We start from the raw sequence: 23,540 nt of genomic DNA on the forward strand, positions 1-23,540 counted from the left end.
ATCCTGCTCTTATCACTACGCCGCAGACCCTTGCTCCATCTCCCCTTATTCCCTGGGCTGTTTCACTTCCTCTTCCCTCTCCACACTTCTCTCTAGTTTGTTTGATGACAATCAGATTAGAACTCATACATGTAGCCCCAAAGTCCCTAGTGTGTGCCCAAGCAGGTCCATCCAGAGCCCACCACCCCTAACCCAAGCAGGCAGATGCAAAAATGTTTGGGCATCCAAAGCCAAGTGGCGTCCAGCCAAAAAGCCATTCTCCCCCATGTTGGACTCAGCTGTACACATCTCCTGCCTCTCACCTCTCCCATCAGACCTCACAGTGAATTGACACCAAACATATAGTCATATATGAACGTATAGTCACAGCGATTCAAAACCAGAATAAAAAGGACACAGCTGCCCTGAGCAGGGCTGATACCAAACTTCTGAGAAGTCGTCAGCCAGACACAAGCACTGCGTCTGTGCAGTCCTCAGCCCTCCATGGTGGGGTGCACCAAAGGCATGTGCTCTTGAGACAGCTTTCCTTATCTTGGTGCACAGAGGCATAGATAGACCTCACACACAAAACCATATAAAACATACAAACTTATCAAACACTTCATGTACTGGCTAGAAAAGGAGAAAGAAAAACTGTCATTGCTATTTCTAAATATACTTGGGAAGCACCAGATAGCAGTGATGGACTAGATACAAAAAAGATAGAGATGAGTCTCAATACCAGCCTTTGATCGCTCACAAGGGAAACACACGTGCTGCCTTGTGGGAGCCAGGACCAGACATTGTGTCCTACCTCTGCCTAAGCCCAGCTCAGCTGTGGCTTAAAGAAAAGGCCTTCCAGCCTGGTGCTTCATGGTCCCTCCCTCTCATCTCTATTTCGCAGCAGCTTTTCACAACCAGGACAGTGCTTGGAACAAGTAACACAGCTGCAGGATTTTCTGGTTCTGGGACAGCCTTAAGGAAGGATTGGAAGATGCCTCCCTAGAAGCAGCAAACCCGACTGGAGCCTGCACCCAGCAACTGAAGGGAGATAGTCAGCAGCTACATATGCAGAGTGTCACAGGTCAGATCTTGTCCTGCCATCTCCACCACTGTGACAAACTGAGGCTAATTTACACCAGGTACTGAGCTAGCAGCTCACTGCACACATGCAGCCCTGCTCCATGAGGCTTACTTTCTGGCACTCAGATGTCTCTTTAGCTTCTCACAACAAAAACACATATCTGCCAGCATCATAGGCAATGGCATGCCTCTGCCCAGGACAGCTGCAGTGTACCTTTGCCATCAGATCCGCAGGACAGAGGCCTCATCTCCCCCTGCACTGCCCAGGTCTAGCAGGGGCACTTTTGCAAACAGCACCAGACACCTCCCTGCAGAGCAGGCACCCCCAAGGGGCATGCAGTAAGAGGTGTTTAACAGCCGCTGTACTGGGTCTGGCTGGGATGGAGTTAATTGCTTCATAGCAGCTTATATGGTGCTGTGTTTTAGATTGTAACCAAAACATCACCGATAACACACTGATGTTTTAGCTACTGCTGAACATGTTTGCACAGTATCAAGGCCTTCTCTGTTTCTCACTATACCACCTCAGCAAATAGACCGGGCACACACAAGAGGTTGGGAGGAGACACACCAGGCAGATGACCCAAACTAACCAAAGAGATCCCATGCCGTATAACATCATGCTCAGTAAGAAAATGGGAGAGGAGGGAGCTCAGGGGAGTTAGCCACCTTTTGTTCAGGAACTGGCTGGGCATCAACCGGGCAAGTGTTTGCCTCTGTATCACTTGTGGTTTTTTTCTCTCTTCTTCTGCTTCTCCTTCACTTAGCAAACCATTTTTATCTCAACCCCTAAGTTTTCCTTCTTTTACTCTTCCTTTCTTCTTCCCCTGCTCCACTTGGGAGTGAGCAAGCAGCTGTGTGGTGCTTAGCTGCTGATGTGGTTAACCCACAGCAATCCCAAAACACATGGTGGCACCACCCCCAGAGCAGGAGCAGGCACCTGACCCCTTTCAGAAGGCATTAACTAGAAGGCAGCAGCCATGGCACAGCGAGGAAGCTGCTGCTGTCCTTGTGGAACACTTTGAGCCTCTCACTCCCATGGTGTGAGCTCACATCTCCTGTCCTGGAGCAACCCAACAGCACTAGCTCATCTGCCACCACCACCCAGTGAAGCACCCCCACACCCAATCTCTAATTCACCAAAGCACGTCAGCACTCTAAGTGCAAAACTGATTCAAGCCTCAACTGATGGTTCCAGCATCCTTCCCAGCCAGACACGAGTCTCCTATCACACAAAAATGTAAACAGCTTTTTCAGACAAAATCCACATATGCTCATCTGTGGTTGCTACTCCAGCTGGAGAAGGTTCAGTGCTTGGACTTCACTTCGTGCCTCAGTCACTTTGTGGTACTGAGGAAGGGAGCAGCATCATCCGCCAGCACAACAGTCAGTCCTCTAGGCAGGACTAATGATGTCAGGCTTTACAGCCCGATCTCCAGATCAGAAGCTCTTGTCTGCCTTTGCTAATCCATTGCCAAGTCCACAGCAAGTCAAAGCAAGCCCACATCTACATGTGCAGGGTCATCCACAGTCCCTGGTCCCTCATCGCATGGTCCATGGAGGCTCGCCTTTGCATGCCTGTAACTTGCCCACTACCCACACACCCTGCTGACCAAGGCGCTGGCATCAGCCTCCACCATACCTGCCACAGCGGCTGCTTGTGTCTGGCATGGCCACCAGAAGCTGGGCCAGATCGAACCCACCCAAGGGTCTGCCCGGGAGAGGAACTTGGGTGGCAACGCAGAGAGGAGGCATTTGTCACTTCCCAGCCTCAGTGACACCAGCTGAACCATTGCTCAGTGCAGGAGCCTGGTTCTAATCTCACGCTACCAATTAGCTGGCTAATTGCAGGCCGGGCTGCGCACATAAATCGAGGACGCGGCTCCCTCTGCCGGCACGTGCCCGAGGAGCCCCCTGCTCCCCAAAGGCAGGGACAAGCCAGACCCTGCGTGGAGTGCCCCGGGCTGCCCCGTCCCGGCTGCGGGGGCTTGGGGGCACCGGGGAACAGCGCCGAGCGCTGCTGCAAAGGCAGGTGCTCAGCCAACTTCTCAAAAAGCTTCAGCAAGGATGTAATTCCTTAAAGACTCTGCTGGTGCTCAGCTATTTGTACCTGCCATCAAAATGCTCCACTGTATTTCATAAGCAGGAAGGCAGCGAAGCTCAGGAAACTGGGAAGGTCCAGGAACCCCTTACCTGTACATCCTCAGCCTTCTAGACTCCAGTGGCTGGGGAAATAATTCCCTCTCCCACACACGCACAGCACTGTCACCAACAGCCATATGCCTTGTCAGGGCTACTAACAACAGGGGAGAAAACGTGCTTTCATGCTGTTAAAAATGAAATAGTGAAAATCCAGAAAGATCCCAGGCCAAGGGTAACTCTGGAGTTGGGGGGGGTGGGGGGAGGGGAGAAAAGAGGGAGGACGACGATGACACAGGCGCAATGTCCTGTCCTAGGTTAACCACCTCATTTGCTCACTTCTCACTTTTAATACATGCCCATCTCAAACTGCTCCGCTCTACAGAGTGAGAGGGTGCTGGTTGTGGAGAGGAAGAGGTGCTCTGAGCTTAGGAGCCACTTTTAATGACAAGGATTACTGGAGAAAGAGCATTTTGGGGATTTGGGATTCCGGGAAGCAGCTGCAGTAGGAGCAGAGGGAGATAATCCCAGTGTGACAGAGATGCAAGGAAGCAAGACTGGAGAAGTGAGCGCAGCATCCCTAGGCACACACAGATGCTACTGTCTTGTGCAGGGCATCACGCACAGGGGAACAGCCATCCCGCAGCAGCAGGAGGCTGCCAGAACAAGGGCCTGGCCCAGGGCTCCCAGCACCCTCCTGTCTGAGGGTGGCCAGATCACAAGGGTTTCTAAGCCTGTGGAGCAGCCAAACCTTTCTCCGTCCGTCCTGACTCCAGCCCAGAGTAGGGATTCAGACCCAGAGAAACAATCTGCCCCACAGCCCAGGATCAGGAAGCCCAGACTCCCCAGCCATCTTACAGCCCCCAAGTAACCTGCAAGTGAACAGCCGGCAAGGGCAACCCGGGCTCTGCCAGGGAAGGCAGTAGTGGTGCACTGAGGGGAGCAGACACAGTACAAGGCCTGGCATGGAAGATGCATGCCCCAGGGCACCCAACTCCAATGCCTCAGGATGGGCACAGGGCTTCAGACCATCCATAAGCTACAGTCTGCCTGCACACAGATCCCGAGTGCCAAACCACAAGGAAGGGCAGCAGTGGTCAAGAAAGAGAATGGGAAACAGATGGATGCCACCACAAAAGCTGTACTGAGTTCCCAGGGGCTGCTGTGCACAGCGCTGGGGGAAAAGGCTTCCCTACCTGCAGGGCACAGGAAGGGCTGTGTGCCATAAGGTACTGGACACAGCTCATCTGTGAGAATTAGCTCTCTCCTGCCACACCACTGTCAGGGCCATATCACACAGTCCTGCTCTGACTCAGTTTTGCAATCAAAACCTCAGGGAAATGCTAACTTACCAAAGCCACGTTTAAATCCTGCGCTTGCTCCTGTAGCCATTGCTTCCAAATGTCTCACATCTTCGCTCTGCTGGGTTTACACACCTTTTCCCATTCGTGTGCACACCTCCATCACCACCTGCCTGTACCCACACTCATGCAGCCTTCTGCTGAAAGGGCTTCAAATGTTTGCAGGCTCCATCTATTGCCCAAGATGTTTCTATGACGACTCCCTTCACAGCCCATCACTGGTTGCAGGAAGCTTCTGGCCATCAACAGCTTCAGGTGAGTTGAGAGCCTCAAGCTTCAAGTGACCTGCAGTTTTTAATGTCACCAGCTACAGTTAATTAGGAAGAGATTAAGAAAAACTCACCTGAAGTGGAAATGGTGAATGAGGCAATATCAGCAAGTAAAGAGGAGTGATCCTGAGTCTTTCCCCTGGTGTTCTCTAGGATACTGTAGCAGGGAGTAGGGGTATCTGCAAAATAGTGCTGAACAAATAGTTCTGCTTTCATGATTCCCTGGAAGGGCTTCCCAATCAGCAAGGCTCGCGCAGCTGCTTTAGCCAGAGCACAGGACCACTTCACCCTGTGCAATGGCTGCCCCTGACACACTGCTCCCCAAACCAGAGCCAGGATACTCTCAGCTCTGCTTGGTGAGCAGCTGGCTAAGTGCTTCTACAGGGCAGCCTGTGGATCTGTGGCTGCTGCTGACAAACACTAAGCCCAGCATCACCACAGCTTCCATCACCAGCCAGGCAGGGCCAAATTCAGCACTGATAGCAGAGTTAATAGGCACTTTGCCCAGAGCCTCAGTCCGGCAGTGTGTGAGCTGGGGCACAGCTCTCGCAATGAACCGAAATTAGGAAGTGTAGCACTGAGTAGAGTCAAAACTCAACGAGCTTCATTGGGCTTATTTTTCCAGGCTCCCTGATGGCACCGCCAGAGTCAGAGGCAAGGAAGTGAGTAAAAGCAGGGCAGCAGAATGGGGCACAGAGAGCAGGCAAGTGCAGATTTCCCACAGACAAGAGGAGGGGACAGACAAAAGAAGGAGGCAGAACTGGGAATCCAGAGAAGTGCTGAAAAATGTCATTAGGTTGCAGTGAGTATTAGAATGTTCCCTTGTGTTTAGTGAGCTACCCTGAGAAGTGGCACCTAGCAGAAAGGAGACACTTTCTGAAAAGCACTTTGATTCTCAGCACTGCTTGTAGGTTTAGCAGCAGTGAATGATCCAGTCCAAACCTGGCCCTTGGGCTGGAGCACAGATGGACCAGCTTTGAGGTGCTATCTTTCCTACACCCAAGGGAACAGTTACCCGCACTCTCAAGAAGAACAATGCCGGTGCCTTACCTTAGCAGGGCCTGTCCTTCACCTTTTGGTCAAAAAGCCATATAGGATCTTCAGAACTGCTCTGCAGTAGTACCAGCAGGAACAGGGAGCCATTCCACTGACCCCTCCACAGGTCTCTGATGCAGAAACTAACTCACAAATGGATGCAACTGCAGATACAGGTGCCCCACAGGGCTGAGCAGGTAGTGGGCACCCAACCCCTGTGAGGTGAAGAGGAGACTCCCAGTCCAAACCCTGAAATGAGCTCCCCATATACCAGGTCTGCGTGGGAGCAGGGAAGGCTGACAGGCAGCAATTTGTTGCCCAAATCCAGCCATAAAGACCCAGCTTTTCTGCTGGGGTGGAGAGGGACTGTGCTTCACAAGCAACATGGTTCAAGGAACCTGCAGGCATGAGGCCTGCAAATGCTAGAACAGCCAAATCCAAGAGGTAGAGCCCTGCACCCTCACCTGCAGCCCAGGGCGCAGCCACACACAGACATCCACAGACAAGGTGGAATGGGGGGAGCTGGAGGGCAAAGAGCTGGCAGGTGCCAAGGGTGCAGGGCAGGATGCTCTCAGGGCCACAAATGGTCCAAGGCAAAGCTGGTTACATCCCTCTCCATCAGCCACCCTTCCCTGCAAAGAAATGCCATGAATAAACTGGTGGTAGAGACAAAAGAGATGCAGTGAACAGCAAGATGCTGTACACCATGTCCACCTACCTCAGGCTTGTTGGGACTCACACCCACCTCATCCTTACATGTAATTTTTCAAAACACCAGATCACTCAAAGTGGCCTGTGCCTCAGGATATGGATGGACTTATCTGCAGAGAGTGTCATTGCTTGTAAACCCAAACAGTTGCATAACCACATGGTTAAAAGATAATGACACAAATTTATACGTGGTTGTATTCTTATGTACAAATACTGTTCAGTGACATGACGTTGAAAGAATACTCTTTCTTCTTCAATCTGTTTTTCTTTACTTTTCAAATCTGGGCTTTCAAAATATAAAAAGAATTATTTGAAAAATATGTAATTATACCTTAAAAGAATAACATCAGATCAATCCCACCAAGTCCAGTTTTGTTTCAAAGCTTCCATCAGCAATCTAATCCTTCTAACGATATATAGTCCATGGGTAGAAAATCGGGTTTCAAACAAATAAACAGGCATTCCCCCCCCAATATTTGCAGCCTATGGGCTACTAATATTTAGTGCTATGGGCTAGTGATAAGGAGCACAAAGGTAAAATTTGCTCAGAGAGAAGCCTGCTAGCTCAATATTTCCAAAGTGCAAAAACCCCAAAAGGCTGATCAGACAATATCCACAACAAACAGTAAATTATGACACTATTCTGAGAATCCTTACACACCAGCAAGGAACTATGGATTTTTCAAATATGATATTGCATTTTAAATCATGAAAATATCACATTATCAGATACAGAGCCAGGAAAAACAGGATTTTAACATTTTAACTGTTATTTTTAACCCACCGACAGCCTTTTTTTTTTTTTTTTTTTTCCTGGAGACCTGCTGGCTTCTTTTGAAAAAGAGTTTTCAAATCGACCTTGTTTCAGTGGCCACTTCTCTGCCCCAGGTATGAAGTCATCGTATCACATTATAAAGTGTCAATGCACCAAAAAGCAAAGGGAATTTTTTTCCAGGCAGGAACAAAGCTGGCTCTTCTGCCTACGAAACAGCACACACTTTTTCTTTCATAAGCCCACCAATTTCAACATTGTTATTCAGCAGTCAGCATTTCATACAGAGACCAAGCCTCACTTGCTCTGACCCCCACCTCACTGGGGCAGAGATGTACGTGACACAAAAGTTAGTACAGAATTGGGCCAGTTTATTCAGATTTCAGTGGGCTCTACCCTGTGGTATGCTCAGGGTCCTGTCAACATTGTTACGGATTTCATCAATGAGCAGCAGAACCACCCTTTGGCCTTGAACACAAACACAGCACCGGTACAGGAAAATAATTTCAGATTCTTGTTTCCATTTCTCCCTGCTATGTGATACCCAAAGCCAGAGAAGCAATTTATTTTCAGCATCTAAAAACTGATCTACCAGGATCGTGATCTCCAACCCTGATAATTGCTTGCTGCAAATACTCCTTACCCAGTGCTCATGAGAGAGGTGTGGAGCATCCACCAGTCTCATAACGGGAAATCTGGCAAAGCCCGGGCTCTGTCTGAGCTGGGCACAAGATCTACAAGCACAGAGACTGCAGGCTTCAGCCATTCTGTGAACATTAGGTACTCCGAAGAGAGAAACAGGTCTCAAAGAAACAGTCATCATCTGAGATTACCTTGGTTGTGTGCAAGTCTATGGTACTGGCTGTCGCAATGCATGGTATTTTAACAGCATAATACCAGCCGAGTAGCAGGGACAAAGAGGCACATCTCCCCATTTATTTCCTCAGGCAATGCAAGCAAGCTCTGGAGAACCAGAGCTCTGGTGGAGCCATCCTTCTTAGCCCTCTCAGGTCCAGAGGCTCTCCTGAGATGCACTGCACTGTCTTGCAAAGTTATGTCTGAACTCTTGAGCCTGCCTCTCCTTGCTGTTATCTACACCATCATAATCATTGCTGTTCATGCATAAAATGAGGTTAGAAGAAAAGACAACACAGATCTCCCCAGATCATAGGGGATGTTACAAGTGTCAAAAATCAAATAAATAAAGAGAACAGGGGCATCTACTGCATCCCTCCTTCCTGTGCCGGCACTGCGAGAGCCTGGCTGCCACAGGATGTGCTCCCAGGATGCTCAGCAAGCGACACTTGGCACAGCAGCCCAGGCCTGGGCAAGCTGCTGTAGCTGGGCATGCTGGAGCATCAGAAGTGGCTGCAGCACTTGCTCCCAGCAGGCCAGGGCACAGCCATTTGGGAACCACATTTTAAATGCGGAAAGTGCTAGTTTTAGCACAGTTATTTCTAGTTTGTTGTTAGAAAAACGCGGCTCTCTAAAGAAATATGTTGCCCTCCCTGCTAAAAGGTCTCGGGCAGGACTCCCCAGGCATCTCGGCTGCACGTTCACACGCATCCCTAAGCAAAGCCTCTGTGGTAACCAGCATGGAGGGCTCCGGCCTCAGTAAGAGAAATGGGGAGCTAGCTCTTAGGTAGGAAGGCACCCAAGGAGGATGTTTTAAGATACCACCGGTTTAAAAAAGAGCTGCAGCTCTTTAAGCGCCCGAGCGCTTTAATTGAAGGGTATGAAACCCTGCTGCTGACAGAGCCGGTGCTGGAGACCTGGGTACCACACGCTAAGCACCCTGGCAGCGATGCCCAAAAGGGCATAAACCCTCCGGCTTCGCCCGCTCTCCGACACCGGAGCGATCCAGCGCTCCCGCCCCGGCGAAAACCGCGCGGCTGTGCCGCCGGAGCCGCGGTCCCGGGGCTGCCGGGGCAGGGCCGAAACCGCCCTCACCCGCGGGGAGCGGCAGCCGCAGCCCCGCCGAGCGGCAGCAAAGTTTGCGGCGCGGCGAGGGACGGTGAAGTTGGGCTCTCGCGGTGCCCGCCCGCGCCGGCTGTTACCTGGGGCGGAGGCCGCGGCGGCCCCCCCGCGCGGGGCGCTCGGCCTCCCGCGGCATCCTGCGTGGCCCCGGCGCCAACCGGAGCGGAGCCCAGAGCGATGTCCCGGCCCGGAGCGGTGTGCCGGCACGGAGCGGTGCCCCGGCACGGAGCGGTGCCTGGCAGCCCGGCACAGAGCAGAGCGGAGGCAGCCTCGGCGCGGCAGCGCAGCCCTGGCCGGCGGCGGGGAGCGGAGCCGGCTGCTGGCACCGGGCGGGCACGGCGCGAGGCGGGGCGCGGGCGATGCATGTGCGGCGAGAGCCGCCTTCCTCCTCTCGCTTCCTCCGCTCCTTCCCCGCAGCCCAGCCCAGCCTCTGCTGGAGACTCTGAGAATGCAGCGCCGGTCCCCGCCCGGGACCGGCCCCGAGTCCCCCGCCCTCGGCACCTCCCTAGGGACCGGCCGCGGGGACCCGCTCAAGGGTAGTGAGGCTGCGGTATCATTTTGGGATAGATAAATCCGGTCATGCAAGTCAGGGTTTAGTCACACTTCACGCGAACAACCCCGGTGGGACATCTTCCAGTGTCCCTTTCCAGGGTTGCACATCTTACCTGGAGAAAATGCTTTCCTGCTTCCACAAAAACCTCTGATTTTAGGCCTTAGAGTTTGGCCCTGGAAAGAACAAAAGGGAACACCATGTGTTGCTCCATGTGTGCAGCACCTTGCACGAGGCAAACAAAGGCTCTGTTTGGTCAATACAGGCCAAGAAACGGTTGTAGCCCAGCAGCAGGTTGTTCACAAGTCACCTGGCTCTCATGCTTCCTGCACAGGTCAGGAAGAGGTGGATGGAAAAAAAGTGGTTCATAACCACAGCAGGAATTCAGGATGAGTGACTCCTTTTAGGAACCAAGAGATGAGCCGGGCACGGATCCAGCATGGGCTCAGGCGGTTGTCCTCCCCATCTTTGCACTGGCTGGCACAACTCCTACTACTGCATGACTTCCACCCTTGAAAGTCAGTGGAGCTCTGAAGAAGACCTAGGAAATGCTCCATTCTAGCCCCTTCAGAAATGGAAGCATCTAGAAATGTGTTCGACCCCAGTGTGAATGCAAGAAACCTCCCAGCTGCAAGCACTGCTGCCAAAGTAGTTCCCACTTGTGCCTGGTGCTCTCGTAGGGAAAGAAGCAAAGCCTGGAGCACAGCTGCTCCATTGCTAACACTGCAAACAGAGACCTTGCTCAATGCAAATCTAGCCAGCCCTAGGGCAGCTGCTAGGCTCTTGTGCCAACACTGGCACTGGCAAAACCCAGATCCTTTCCCTGGGACAACCAAGGGGCTGCCTCGCACACTGCGGGGGGAGCTGATCCCACGTGGCAGAAAGCATCCAGTGATGTGGTGTGATCCCAGGTGGAGATGGTTCCAGCCTTGTCTGTACTTGTGGCGCTCTTTTCCAATGTTTTTGCTAAGACCCCCCCTTACCCTGGAGTCAGGGAAAGTCTTGTGCCTCCTGCCATCACCTTCCTCCCCTGTGTCACAGCTGCTCCATGCCTGATCTAGTTGATGTCCCTGCTCATTGCAGGAGAAGGTTGGATTAGATGACCTTAAAAGATCCCTTCCAACACAAACTATTCTATGACTCTACGATTCTATGCCCTCTTGCTACTGCCCTGCGAGGTGCTGGTAAAGCTAGCCAGGCCCACCCCAGTCCGGTTCTCACATGAGCCCCAGAGAGCACTGTAGTAAGGCATGTTATGGCACTCCTTCCATGAGACCTGAAATCAGGAATGCTTCAGTGTATGCCCAGGTCACACAGTAGCACAGGCCATGAGCTGCCCCATGCACTGTGAGAAAGAGGTGATGGAGGATGCAAAGCAGAACAAGGCGCACCCATGACATGGTCACTCCGTTTGTGAGCGCGGCTGCCCCACACGTGAACGCTGAACACAGCCTCCACAGCTCCGTCCCACAGCCTCTCTAAAGGTGACACGTCACTTTCATGTCATGCCTTGTATTTTCAGTGACAGAAGGATGGATGGGTTATCCTTTGACTTTGCTGCCATCCCCTTTATCTCCATGGGAATTTAATCCTCGTGTGGCTTCTCCTTTCCTCTTATTCCCATCTTTGCTTTATCCATGCATTAAAATAGCTCTTTTGTATTTCTTAGCTCTCCTCTACTTGCAGCACCCTTCCCTCATTCTGATATACTCTCCCCATCTCATTGAGCTCCAGGTCCCACTGCTTTGTTCTCTCCCTATCTCTCCCTTTCTTTCTGCTAGTGCCTCGTTCCTTTCCTTGTTGTGATTTGTCTTCTCTGCTCTGTCCCCTTCACTCATCTATTCTCTTTATCTCTTTTTGCTCCTTCCTCTTCCTTTTCCCAGACTTTGCACACACCCCACCTTCCTATGTGTGCCTTTGTCTGTAGGGAGTTGAAAATTAAAAGCTTTTCCAACTTGATCCTGGGCAGCTTTCCCTGGTGGGAAAGCTATCCACATTTGTAAAACTGCTCAGACTAAAGAGCCATGACATGAACAACTAAAGAAATATCAGACAGAAACAGGACTCCCAACATGGGATGGAAATTTGCCCTCTGCAGGAAAATCTCCCTGGTTCACTAGCACTGAGGTTCTCTCTCCACAATTCCTGTAAAGACAACATAAAACCTGATGACCAAGATTTCCTCTTCTTGGCCTCAGCCTCTTCCCTGGTGAGTTCAGTGCTGGGAGGGGTAGACACAGGGGCGCACGAGAGCTCCCCATCTTCTCCTGCCAAAACCTAGCTATGACCAACCTGCTCTCCCTCCCCTCTCACTAGCAGCTCCCCCCAGGTTTGTCATTGCTGCTGTATCACAAACTGCTAGTCAGAGGGAAGAGTTGAGCACCAGGAACGGTGCTCTGGCTTTTGTCCAGTCCTGCTCCCAACTCTTCCCTGATGCAAAGATGGCAGACACCTGGCAAACTCTCCCAGCTGATGTGTCACCAGCCCCTCAAAAGGAGTTCTTTCTTACTGCTTTCTCATGCGTTTTGTGCAGGGTCCAGTATTGTTTGGGGCAGAGCAGCTGCAGATAGCGACTTCGGGACAATTCAGGAAAGAAGAGCTCTCAAGCCACTGCTTTCTCGGTGCTTCTCCACAGCCTGTGCTCTGCAGGACTCGTGTGTGAGCATGAAAGTATGGTCAATCTTACCTGTGACCAGTGGCAGGGAATTACAGAGTCACCAGTACAGATCTGTGCTGTGTCACATGGAGCAAATCAAAGTGCTGTCTGCTTACTTGGAAATTTGTTGCTGAGAAGCCCATGAATTCTGGCTATTCTCACAACTCTATGAAAGATTAATCTTGCTACATCCTCCTACTTCTTCCCTATCGGAGAAACAGATTCAGCACAGGACAAGCTCTGTGACTCACCTCTCTGTTGGCAGAACCAGTTCTCATTAATCTAAGTCCCTGCCTAATGTCCAGATTTGGCTGGCAGACAATCCATCTGCAGTCCAGCTCTCTGTCCAGGATCCAGCTCCCCTGTCAGCCAGAGTCCACCTAATGCTGGGTGCCCTGCAGGGACAGGGTGTAGTCTGCAGCCCACTGCCCAGGATGACAGCAGGGGAGAGAATTTGGGATGGATGGGTACCTGCTAGGCAAAGCAGTATCAGTCTTCAAAGGCAGCTGAGCTCAGCATCTGCCCATTCATTCTCTGTTTTCATTCTCTGACCTTACCCCACCTCATCTCAGCAGAAACACAAGACATTCGCATAGCTCAGTCCCACCAGTCTCGCTCTTCATGGGGTCCAGGATTCAGCCTGCTGCTCTCCAAGTTCACCCTAAAAGGAGCTGAACACTGGGTGGTAGGACTGGCAGAGACGGTTTTGCTCCCAAAGCTGCAGCTCAGGATGCCATGAAGGCTGCATGGAAGCAAGTCCCCCTGCCAAACTCCCTGCAGAGGGTCCCTGGGTGGTCTCATTTGCTCCTGCTGTGCTTAGCAGCCACCGCTGGCAAGCTGCATGTCCTTGCCTCACACCCCTTGTCTCTGGGGGCTGCAATGTGGGATGATGCCACATTACATGCTCAGATTGCCTGCTGCCTTTTCCTGTATGCTGCTCTGGCACAGGTCTAGTCCCACAGGACCCCCCAGGCTAGGGAGACAGGCTACCCCCACATGGCTTTCTTCATACCCCACAGTTACGGAGAGGCCTCTGCACCCCCTTAAAAGGCCCAGCACTGTGATTCCTGCTGGAGATAGGGACAAGAGCTGAAGACAGCAATTCTGTGCTCACACAGGTTCTGCGGAGTTGGGGACATTCCTCTACACACTACAGACCGTGCCCACACAAAGCCAGAGCTGACACAGAGTGGTTGGAGGGGCACAGCCCAGTGCTCCCCTAAGTTTGCTGGGCACACATGGGCCAAAAACCCCAATCTATTGCCCAGAACCATTTCTCACATGCCACCCACTTACACCCACCAGCCAAACAGCCCTGCCTTTTTGAGGCTCTTTGGTGATGCTTAGAATCTTTTCGTGGGAGCATTCCCACTGTCCCACACATTTTGTCACTGCCCATCACCAAAGCCTGGCAGCTCCCTCCCGCAATCTTTATTCTCCCCAAGTACCGTGTCATTTGCAGACTCCATGGTGTCAGCCTTGTGATTAGATTCCAATGCCTTTATGAATAATTTGTTGTGCAATTATAAAGCAAATATTTAATTGAACTTTATGTAAAATTGCTTCTGCCTCTGAGCACTGAATCACTGGTTTGGGCTAGGATGTTGTGTGAACACATCAGGCCGCAGGAGCCCCATAAAGAGGCAGCAGCAAACCGTCAGACCCTGTGCCCGGCACACAAGGTGCTGGCCCTGGCCTCTCTGGCTGGGCCCATGGAGGGCACTGCTTGGAGTGGCTCCACACTGGCCCCAGGGGCTGCCACAGATGCACCAGCTGCGGGACTGTGCTGCAGCTCCTTTCTCCTGGGATGTATCCTCGGGGACCAGCAGGAGATGTGTCTTCCTCAGCTGAGCAGCAGGACAAACCAGCAGAACAGACCAGTGCTACCTTGGAAGAGCCCAGCATGAAGTATGTCACTGCAGAAAATACCTTTGTGACAAGTTGTTGGCACACTGGCTTTCCTTCTTTCCAGTCCTTTTCCTTCCAGGTCAAGACTGGAGTATGCAGATGGGAAACCTACACCACAACTGACTTTAAGAGAGGAATACCTTAAAGTGAGCAAATGCCTTTGCTCACTGGACATGTCTTAACAATACAGGGCACCAGCCTGAACTGATAAGAGCTTTGGCACCCTGGGAGAGGCTGCTCAGCACACACTAGGGCTGGCGGTCTGTGCAGAAATACTGTGTCCCATGACATCACCTGCAGGCTCAGTTGGAATAGTTTAAACGGAGGGGGTCTGAACACACCTCAGATTGGCCATGGCATCACCTCTGTAGGGAAAAACATCTATATCAGCAAACCCAACAGAACTGGGCGAAATCCCGATTTAGCATGGTCTGTAAGAGAGGCTGAAGTGCCTATTTCCAGTGAGGCGAATTTGAAATTGAAAGAGGAAAACGAATGCATTGAAGAGATCAGAAGCTCCTTTCCAAGTGTGTATCTGGTGCAGGTAATTGCTAACTGACCTGGAGGAGCTCTTGAAATTGACCTAATGCAGCAGATTCTGCTGCTCAGAGTGGCTCCAGGCCTGGGAACAGGCACTTACATGCAGTACCCCCAGCTGAGGCTGGCATGGGAGGACAGGCTGCTGTGCAGCTGGGGGGCTAGCAAGGGAAAACACAAGGCCTGAGGCCAGGGAGGTGTTGCAGGAGCAGGTAACAGTGGCCTGTGTGGTGCTCACCCCCATCAAGTATCCTAAGCCTAGCCAGAGTCTGAACAGCTGGAAGAAAGGGCCTGGCTAGCTGTTTGAAGCTGGAAACTTGCCCTTGTATGGGGCAGGCCTATTTGCAGTGATGGGGGAAGGCAGGCTTGGAGCCCAGCCTGGAGAAGCTGTGCCCACACACTGGGAAGGGATGGATGGGGAGCCTGCTCAGATGAGCTCCATAGCTGAGGCACTGGATCTGGACCACGGGGTGGGAGCTGGAGTCCCTGCTCCAGTGCTGAAGGGTGCAGAAATGCCATGTACCCTGCTGACAAGAGCGCATGGTTAGTGATTTCTCTTCACAGGCCATAGTAAGGAACAGCAGTTTCGCGTGGGAGCCTGGGAATATTCCCTTCCCCAGCAGCACTTTCTTGCTTCTCAGCTCAGCTTGGGCCGTCCCTTCACTCAGTTCTTGCTTTTATGGCTACAGATGAAGCAGTGCAACTTACTCTTTGGCTCCCAGCCACATGCTCCCTGCTGCCAGCTCACCCCAGGACCAGGTCCATTAGCTGTTGCCTCTGGCAGCTCCCCCTGCTTTCCAGCCCTTATTGCTTTTCACTCACAGGCGTTAAAGGTTCCTTTCAAGATGCACCTTTCTGCTTCCCCTGCAATCCAGGCATTTCTTTAATAAATAGCATTTGTACTGGCTCTGTGATGTCTATTTGGCTTTGAGCTTTCATCTCCACTGCTGGTTGTGCCCAGCATGAAATGCTGCCACTCAGCCTATAAAAATTAATGGTTGGGGCAGTTGTTTGTAGCAGTCGTTCAGCATTTGCCTTGCTGGTCCAGCCCCAGACTGTAGCCTGAAGACAGCCCAAGAGCAAGTGTTTGGCTCTGCTTGTGGGCAGGCAGGCAGTGTGACTGAGAGGTGAGCCAGGGAGAATGACCCTCTGCTGTGGGACGTGTTCCTCTAATGCCTGTCGGTGGCACAGGCACTCATTCCAAGTTGTTTGCTCCCAAGACCTACAGGTAGATTCACATCTCACCACCTAGGCATTGCAAGAGAGTGGATAACTGAAACTATGTCCTAGATATGCAATATAATGAACCAGAGCAAAGAAAATGGAGGAAAGATAGACGTCTGGGCTGCATGCAAAGGACCCAGCTAGATGGTAAGCTTAGGATAGGGTTAACTGGCAGAACTTGCGTGATACAGCCCCCTTTCGTCATTCTATCTCTAGTAAACACACATGCATGCACTCTCACACACACAGTCTCTTCTGTGGCCCTGAGATCAGCCAAGAGCAGAGAGAAACAGGTCTCAAAGCAATTGTAATCTTGCCATAACAATGACAGAAGAAGTGTGGTGTGTACAGAGCTAAACACAATCTGGCTGCAAAAGGCTACGGATAGTATGTAAGACGGAAAATAGTTCTTTGTTTCCGGTACTAGGATGGTCTTTGGACTCACATCCCACAAAGACAGAGTGATCTGACTACCTCTGGAGTACAGAAGCGCTAACACCAGCACTCTGAAGGGTATGTGTTCTGGACTGGGAGGACCACCATAACACGGTTGGAAGGGACCAGCAAAGCCCTCCTACATGGAAGGAATAGGAAGCCCTGTCCAGAAGCCTACCTCTGAAAGATGCAGCATCACACCCAGCTCTGCTTATCTTTCATCATGCCCAGTCCCCTCTGACTCAAATCTTAGTCAGCCACCACCACTATTAGACCCACTGCTTTTAAGAAACGTGCATATCCAGTCAATCCCCCAGCTTCCTTCATCCCCCTGGCAGCCCCTATTGTACTGAATTCTCTTCAAAGTTATGCTTTCCTTGTGCCATTTATTGTTCTGCTGTTGCCAGTAGCAGGCTTCTCTGCGTATATGATAAGCTTCTACAGCTTTTCCAAAGTGCAACTGCAGGAATACAAACCTCCCGGAAGACATGTAAGTGCATCGTGTCAAGATCCTCTGCTCACTGTTACCAGGATCCAGAGCATGATCTTAACTTTCTAAAAATCAGTATTTCCAAACAATGCACTTGTGTCTTCCCTACTGTTTTTCAAGTGGCCCAGTATAGAATATTTTTAGAATAGGTTCAAACATAGTCCATCACACCCTTTATGCACAGTAACTAAGTATTCACTTCTTTAACTGTTGTACGCCTACCTTTCCTTCTTCCAGGGATACCATCCTACTAACCTACCTTGAAATTGTCTTTGCAGGCTTTTACAAGGATATGGTTTAGGGCCATGTTTGTTGTAACTGGAAGTATTCTGGGAAATACTGCTTTCTGCAGGTGCACCCACCATATCCATTGCCAGTGATGGTTTCTCCTCTCCAATGGGTGCTCCTCTGAGTGGGCAGAGGAGCCCTTTTCCCCAGCAGACTTCTGTTATTGCAGCTTCTGGCCCTTGTGCATCCACTTGCCTTTCCTTTTATGCTGGATGCAGAATTCCACAGATTAGTATGTGTTCTCACAGTTCTCACAGATCCTCAGCTCCAGGAGTTTTAATGCAGGTCTTTAGTTCTGTCACATATTGATCGACGGTTTCTGCTTGCATGAAAAGGATTGGAAATGTTAATATGATTCATTGTTTTGTAGGATACACAGCCACATTTTGCCATGTTTACATTTTCTCTTACATATTCCGTTTCTCCTCCCACCCAAAGCTGAGACTGGTGCTTTTGCGTTAGTGCTTCTTTCATCTGCGCTAATTGCTAAGTGGATCTCAAACTGCCTGATAGTTTCCGTTCTCTACTGCATCCCAGCAGGGAAGGATTTGATGCTGGACCCTGAGATATGCTTGTTAGTTCTTCCAGGAGCTCCTGGAAACCACTAAAGGTCATACTTAGTTTTTGTCAGAGCCACCCTGCAAAGAGAAGTATATGTAAGAGGAACAGATCACCTCCATTGAGGCTGCTACTGAACCAGCCCTGACAAAAGTGACTTAGCTTTCTGAACAACAAATTGCAGGTGGTTCAAAATAATTTCCCAGAGTATCTTTCTGCACCCCCTGTCCTGAGAACTAGCAACACTTGACATTGTGCAAGCACAGACCACAGAGACCACTGATGGCAGCACAACCCCCAAGGACATGGGGAGGGAAGCCTCATCTGCTCCAGACCCTGTGTAGTCCAATGCACCCTAGAGATTAAAGTAGTGGTGTGTTCTGCACTCAGCAAAGATGAGTAAGCCAGCCAAAAGCTCTGCATTACCATTGCTCAGCGCACTGCAACTCCTTCCTTCCCTTACCAATACCTGCAGACAACCGGCTGGTGACCCAAGAGGCACCTCCCTTTGCCAGGCAGCAGCTAGGCACTAAGTCAGCTCTGAAGCAGGTTGTATTTGCCCACTGCCTTCTTCACTATGCTTCAGAGCTGCCAAGACACGCACGCATGCGCTGTTTGGCATTTACCCTCTCCTGGCCCTGGGCTGGCATGTGAGGCCTCACGCAGGCATGGATGGTGCTGTGGTTTGGTCCATGGCGCACGCAGCCAACAGCGCTGGTGCTAGGAGCTGCCTCACTGCAGAGCCGCCACCTGGAAGGGGCCACAGCTGGGCAAAAATGGGCCCATTGCCCCTCTGGTGCCTGGGAGCCTTGGCATCCAGGCTGCCAGGATCCAGGAGGCTGTGCCCAAACAGGGCCTGCAATGCACAGTGTGGCTCCTTAGGGAATCCTGGAGATTGCCTTTGGAGAAACAGCAGCTGTCTGCGCTGTGGCTCTGGGGCAGGGATGAGGAGCAGGCTGCACATGCCACTTCCTTCTCTCAAACTTCAAACGCACCATCAGACCTAAATTATTCACTTGTAATCCCCAGAGCTGGCAGCAGCTCAGAGAGGCTCCAGCTCAGGTGATAAGAAGGTAAAAAGAAAAAAAAAAAAAAAGAACCCATTAAATTTAAAAATCTCTGAGAGTCATAAAATGTAAAAATATATTCAGGACAGAAGCCAGGCCGGGCTGGGGAAGCTGGGTGCAAGCAGGGGCTGACACTGGCAGCTCGCTGACTATCATCAGGGTCCCACAAAAGATAAGGCTGAGAAGGCTGGTGGGTCTTGGTGGCGCTGGGTGCTCAGCTCTGTTCTAACCTATTCTTACTCCTCACAGTCCTTTGTCCTCTCTCTGTGGTGTAGATGGAGTAAGAAAAGAGCAGGAAACACACGCAGAGGGAGTGGAGCTGTGCTAAGAGTGTCCAACGCAGGCTGAGGGCAGAGCCCTGCCCTCCAAGGAGGCAGTCAGGGGACTGCCCTCTCCCTGTCTGCAGCCACATCCCAGGCTCAGTCTCCCAGAAGGTGCTGTGGATCCCCAAAGCCAAGGTGCAGAGCAGCTGTGTTACAGTGCCAGCAGCTCCCAGGGGCACAACCGAGATGCCCAGAGCTGCCTTGGCTCCTGCAACATGCTTGGAAAACTCTTGTTTACTGGGACCTAATGCAGTTACAAAGCTAACTGAAAATAGAGAGCAGCTTCTGGCAAGGCACTGGCTGCAGAGAGCAGGAATGAAAAGCATTTAAAATGTCTTGCTTCACCAGCCTGGCTGCCCCTGTGCCCACCATTTCAATCTGCTCCTGGAGTGCTCCATCACCTCTGAAACGAACTGCATGGATCAGGGAGAAACACTCATATTTCAGGCCTGGAAACATGTGCTGGCCCAGGTCCCCAGGAGCTAGCACCCCTCTGTATCTGCCAGCGACAGAGCAAGTGGCAGATACCTGAGGGGACTGCAGCTCTGCCCTGTGCCATGCAGAAGCTCACAGAGGACTTGCCTCACAGCAGCTGGGAGAAGTGGTGGCTTTAAAGTCTCAAGGGCCTTTTTCATCCTCCTGTTGCAGCCCGCTGGCTCTCCCTCCCTCTCTAGACCCAGAGCCAGGCTGAGCTTTATATTCCCAGCCTCTTGCAACATAGCTCAAGCTGCCTGAGCCTACTCAAATCCCAGCACTCCCGATCAGCTCCCATCTGAGTATCTGAGATGAGAAAAGAGGCTGCAGACACTGCCAGGGCTGCACTAACCTGGCTTGGAGGGGGCAGACTGAGGCTGTTCCTCACCAAGCCTCCTGCCTTGGCTGCACCTTCTAGCAAAGGCTGCCGGCACCTGCAGGGGGCATGGATCACTCCTCAGAAGAGCTGCCAGATGGGAAAGGTCTGCGTAAACCAGATAACAGCGGCTGCCTGGCTGCTCGCCCTGGCAGGCCTGCATGGGGCACACAAAGGCCAGTGTCTGGGGCTCCAGGAGAAGCCGTGGATGAGGGGGGCAGGAGATGGGACATGCCCTGAGGCCACACTGGCATCTCTGTCCTTGAAAGCCCCCAACACAGCTCCTCTTGCTAGAACCTCCTCAGAGAGTACAGAGTGAATGCTCACTCCTCTGGCATAAGAGTAGGTGGGCAGTGTGTCCCTGGTGTGGTTGGACACTTTGCAGATGCTGAGCCAGGCTTCTCATGCCTATGGCCAACACAGAACTGGATGCTGTGGCGCAGAGTGAGAAGCCAGCACCTCTTCCCTCAAGGGAACTTGTCTGTCCCCACTTTTCTGCACAGCAAACAATACCACATCATTTCATCAAACCAGATGGAAGTTGGCACCTTTACCCAGCACACACTGGTTCCAACTCATTCACCCTCCACCAAAGGCGTCTCAACAAGCAAAGCGGCTCTATGCTTCTTCACCTGCTGAACCAACACAGCACCAGAGCAAGGCCAGGGTGCTGAGCAGGCTGGGACAGGTCAGCAAGGATGGAGGATGTTTCCTGGGTGTGGAAGCAAGAGGAAGGCCTGGGAAAGGTCTCCTGATGCCCAGGGACCACAGAAGCCACAGGCAACAGGACAAAGAGGAGAGTCACTAGTTCAGCAAAAGCTTGTGCATCCTTCTGCATCAGACCTTGCCTCAGTCCTGGCACTCTTGGAATTTAGGTAGAGGATAGATGTGATGGCAAAGCCAAAAGTACCTGTGGGATGGGCTTGACTTGTTAGGTAGGTGAAGAGACCACAATAATTTTACAGGGGCAGGAGGTAGAAAACAAGGCAGAGAGAGTAAAGATTGTGATCAGTCACAAAATAATCAAAACAAAAACTAAAGTCCAAGGTCCAGCAGTTGGCTTTTCCTCATGCAAACCTCTCTGCACCCTTGTTATCAGCAAATCCAGAATCAACCTACATCCCCTGCAGCTAAGGAAGGAGGTGAGAGGAATGAGGAAAGCATTGCAAAATTGGTTCTACTTTTACACGCATAGGAAGCCTTTGCAGAAACAAGAGGCTGCCCATCACTTCTATTCCATCTGACAAAGGCACTAGCACTTCCTGGGCCAGCAGTGCCCAGACTCTTGGGAGGTACCCTCCTTGGCTGTAGAGGCCAGTGGCTCGGTTCTGCAGCAGCCCTGTGCTGACATCCGGACCAGCAGAGCTGCAAACGGCCTCCCCACTGGAGTTACACCCCACTGAGCCCATGCTTTGCTGGTTCTCTGTGGGCCAGGGGTGCACAGATCCCTGCACCCCCTCACACCCCGGCTCTCGCTGCCACAGAGCGGACCAGACAGCATGGCAGCAGCAAAGCCCTTTCCCAGTGGGCTGGGCTGCCCCGCAGAGGCTCTGTGCACAAGCCCTTTGATCAGCAGTTTGTGTCTCCATGCCGCAGGTTTCCTGGAGCCTGGCATTTCCGCCCCATGCCCTGCCTGGGCCCCGGGACCTGGGGAGGCAGGTGACAAATTAGCCACAGGGACAAATGCTCTGACAGGAACCAGCACCAAAAGCAGAGGACAGAGTGTGAAGTTTATTACATTTGAAGCAAAGCAAACATGTGGCCTACTTATGTATCTAGAGAGAATTAATTGGGGAGCTCCACAAAGCAGCAGAGTATAAATTAGGATAATTTTCACCAACCTCAGCCCATTCATCTTATTTCACGCCAAGCCTATCAGCTCAGCCTGACGTGGCCATGTGCAGCCCCAGACCCACAGGCTGCTGTCTGGTGGCACAGAGGGACTGTCAGCAACAATCCCATGGGCACTGCATGCCTAAACCCACAGGAAGCATGTGGGGACAAGCCAAGGCACACACCTTGAATGAAAAGCAAATCCAGAGCCTTGAGGATGGCTTCAGAGGTGCTGAGTGCCACCAGCTGTCCTCTACAGGGGGATCCAGAGTGCTCTGCTCCAGGGACTGGCTCCAGAGACTGCAGCAAGGCCTAGTGCCTGCCCCGTGCCCCTCCATCCCCTTCCCTCGCTGGCAACCAGCAGACTGGTGAGGGCCAACAGGGCTGTGCAGGCACCCCCCTACCCACCCACCTGGCTGGGATCCACGTTAGGGACCAGGCTTTGTTGATGTGACCTAACAGGCAACCTCAGGCCAAGGGCAGGTGAAGGCTCCCTTGGGGAGACGGCCCAAGATGTGGAGGTGCCTACCTGGAGCTGCTGGGAGTGTAATCCTCTGCATGCCCAATGCACTGGGGCCCTTGTACTCACACCTCATGGAGGGTCAGCCCATTTGCAGACAGATTCCTGTGCCAGAAGCAGCTTGTGCCTGTGGCACCCTACCCTCAACAGCCCCAGAGTTGCTCTGGAGAGGCACTGCGAGAAATGTCCCTGAGGCTTTCCAGGGGTTCTGGACTAGAGCCATAACTCCCTAAGCAGCCTCTGCCTCCTGGATGGTGGGACCTTGCCAGCACCTCTCAAAGCAGAGGGTTAGAATAACTCTGATTTGGCCTATAGTTATAGATCACAAGGGGACAGCATGCAAAATACCATCTGATGCTGGGATTACTTCTCTCCAAAAGGTCACCTGCTGTGTTGCTGGAAGGAGTGTTAAAAGAGCCAGTGGAGACAGCTGGGCAACACCTGAAAGAGAGAATCTATTCATGAAGATGCAGTTTGGGTCAGACCACAGCCACCACGATCTCAAGTCTCCTGCCCTTCACAGTGATCAGAGGTGGACAGAACCAGAGGTGGGATCAAAGCACCATCAGCAGATCAGAGCTGCTCCCCCTCCCCTGGGAAGGTGTCTGCAAGGCTCCAGACACAGTCGAAATGGTTTCCATGGGGAACAGCAGAAGTCTGGCTCAAGAGTTCTCCTAGCCCACGTTGTGTCTCCAGAGTGGCCAGGAGCAACTGCCTGGAGCAGAACAGGGGCAGGGCAAGCAGGTGTGATGCTACTCCTGACACTCTCCCAGACTTCAACAATTTTCAGCTGAGACACGTGCCAATTTGTACTTGATCTTTCCCACAGAACTACCCAGAAGCAGGATGCCTCAGAAGCCAGCGTGCTGCCAAGGGCTTCAGAGATGCACATAACTGTCTTGCCGCAGCTGACGTGGCCAGAAAAGTTTCATGCCATGGCAGGGACTCCTGTCAACCTGTTTTTAGCTGTAGTGA

The 23,540-nt window shown here is 51.9% G+C and overlaps 1 protein-coding gene across 4 annotated transcripts in view; it reads right to left on the minus strand.

The window, feature by feature from the left end:
- Positions 1–23,540, minus strand: part of CDH22 (cadherin 22) — a 112,950-nt gene that overhangs the window by 67,483 nt on the left and 21,927 nt on the right. For 2 of the 4 annotated variants that reach the window (XM_030502633.1, XM_030502628.1), the window contains exon 2: positions 9,407–17,733. The gene's annotated coding sequence lies outside the window, so the exon portion shown is untranslated. Of the gene's footprint in view, positions 1–4,553; positions 5,290–9,406; positions 17,734–18,598; positions 19,030–23,540 lie in introns of those variants that run through there. The other 2 variants (XM_030502629.1, XM_030502631.1) reach the window with 2 other exon arrangements.

Source organism: Strigops habroptila, chromosome 13, assembly GCF_004027225.2.
Source record: "Strigops habroptila isolate Jane chromosome 13, bStrHab1.2.pri, whole genome shotgun sequence".
Classification (NCBI taxonomy): Eukaryota; Metazoa; Chordata; class Aves; order Psittaciformes; family Psittacidae; genus Strigops; species Strigops habroptila.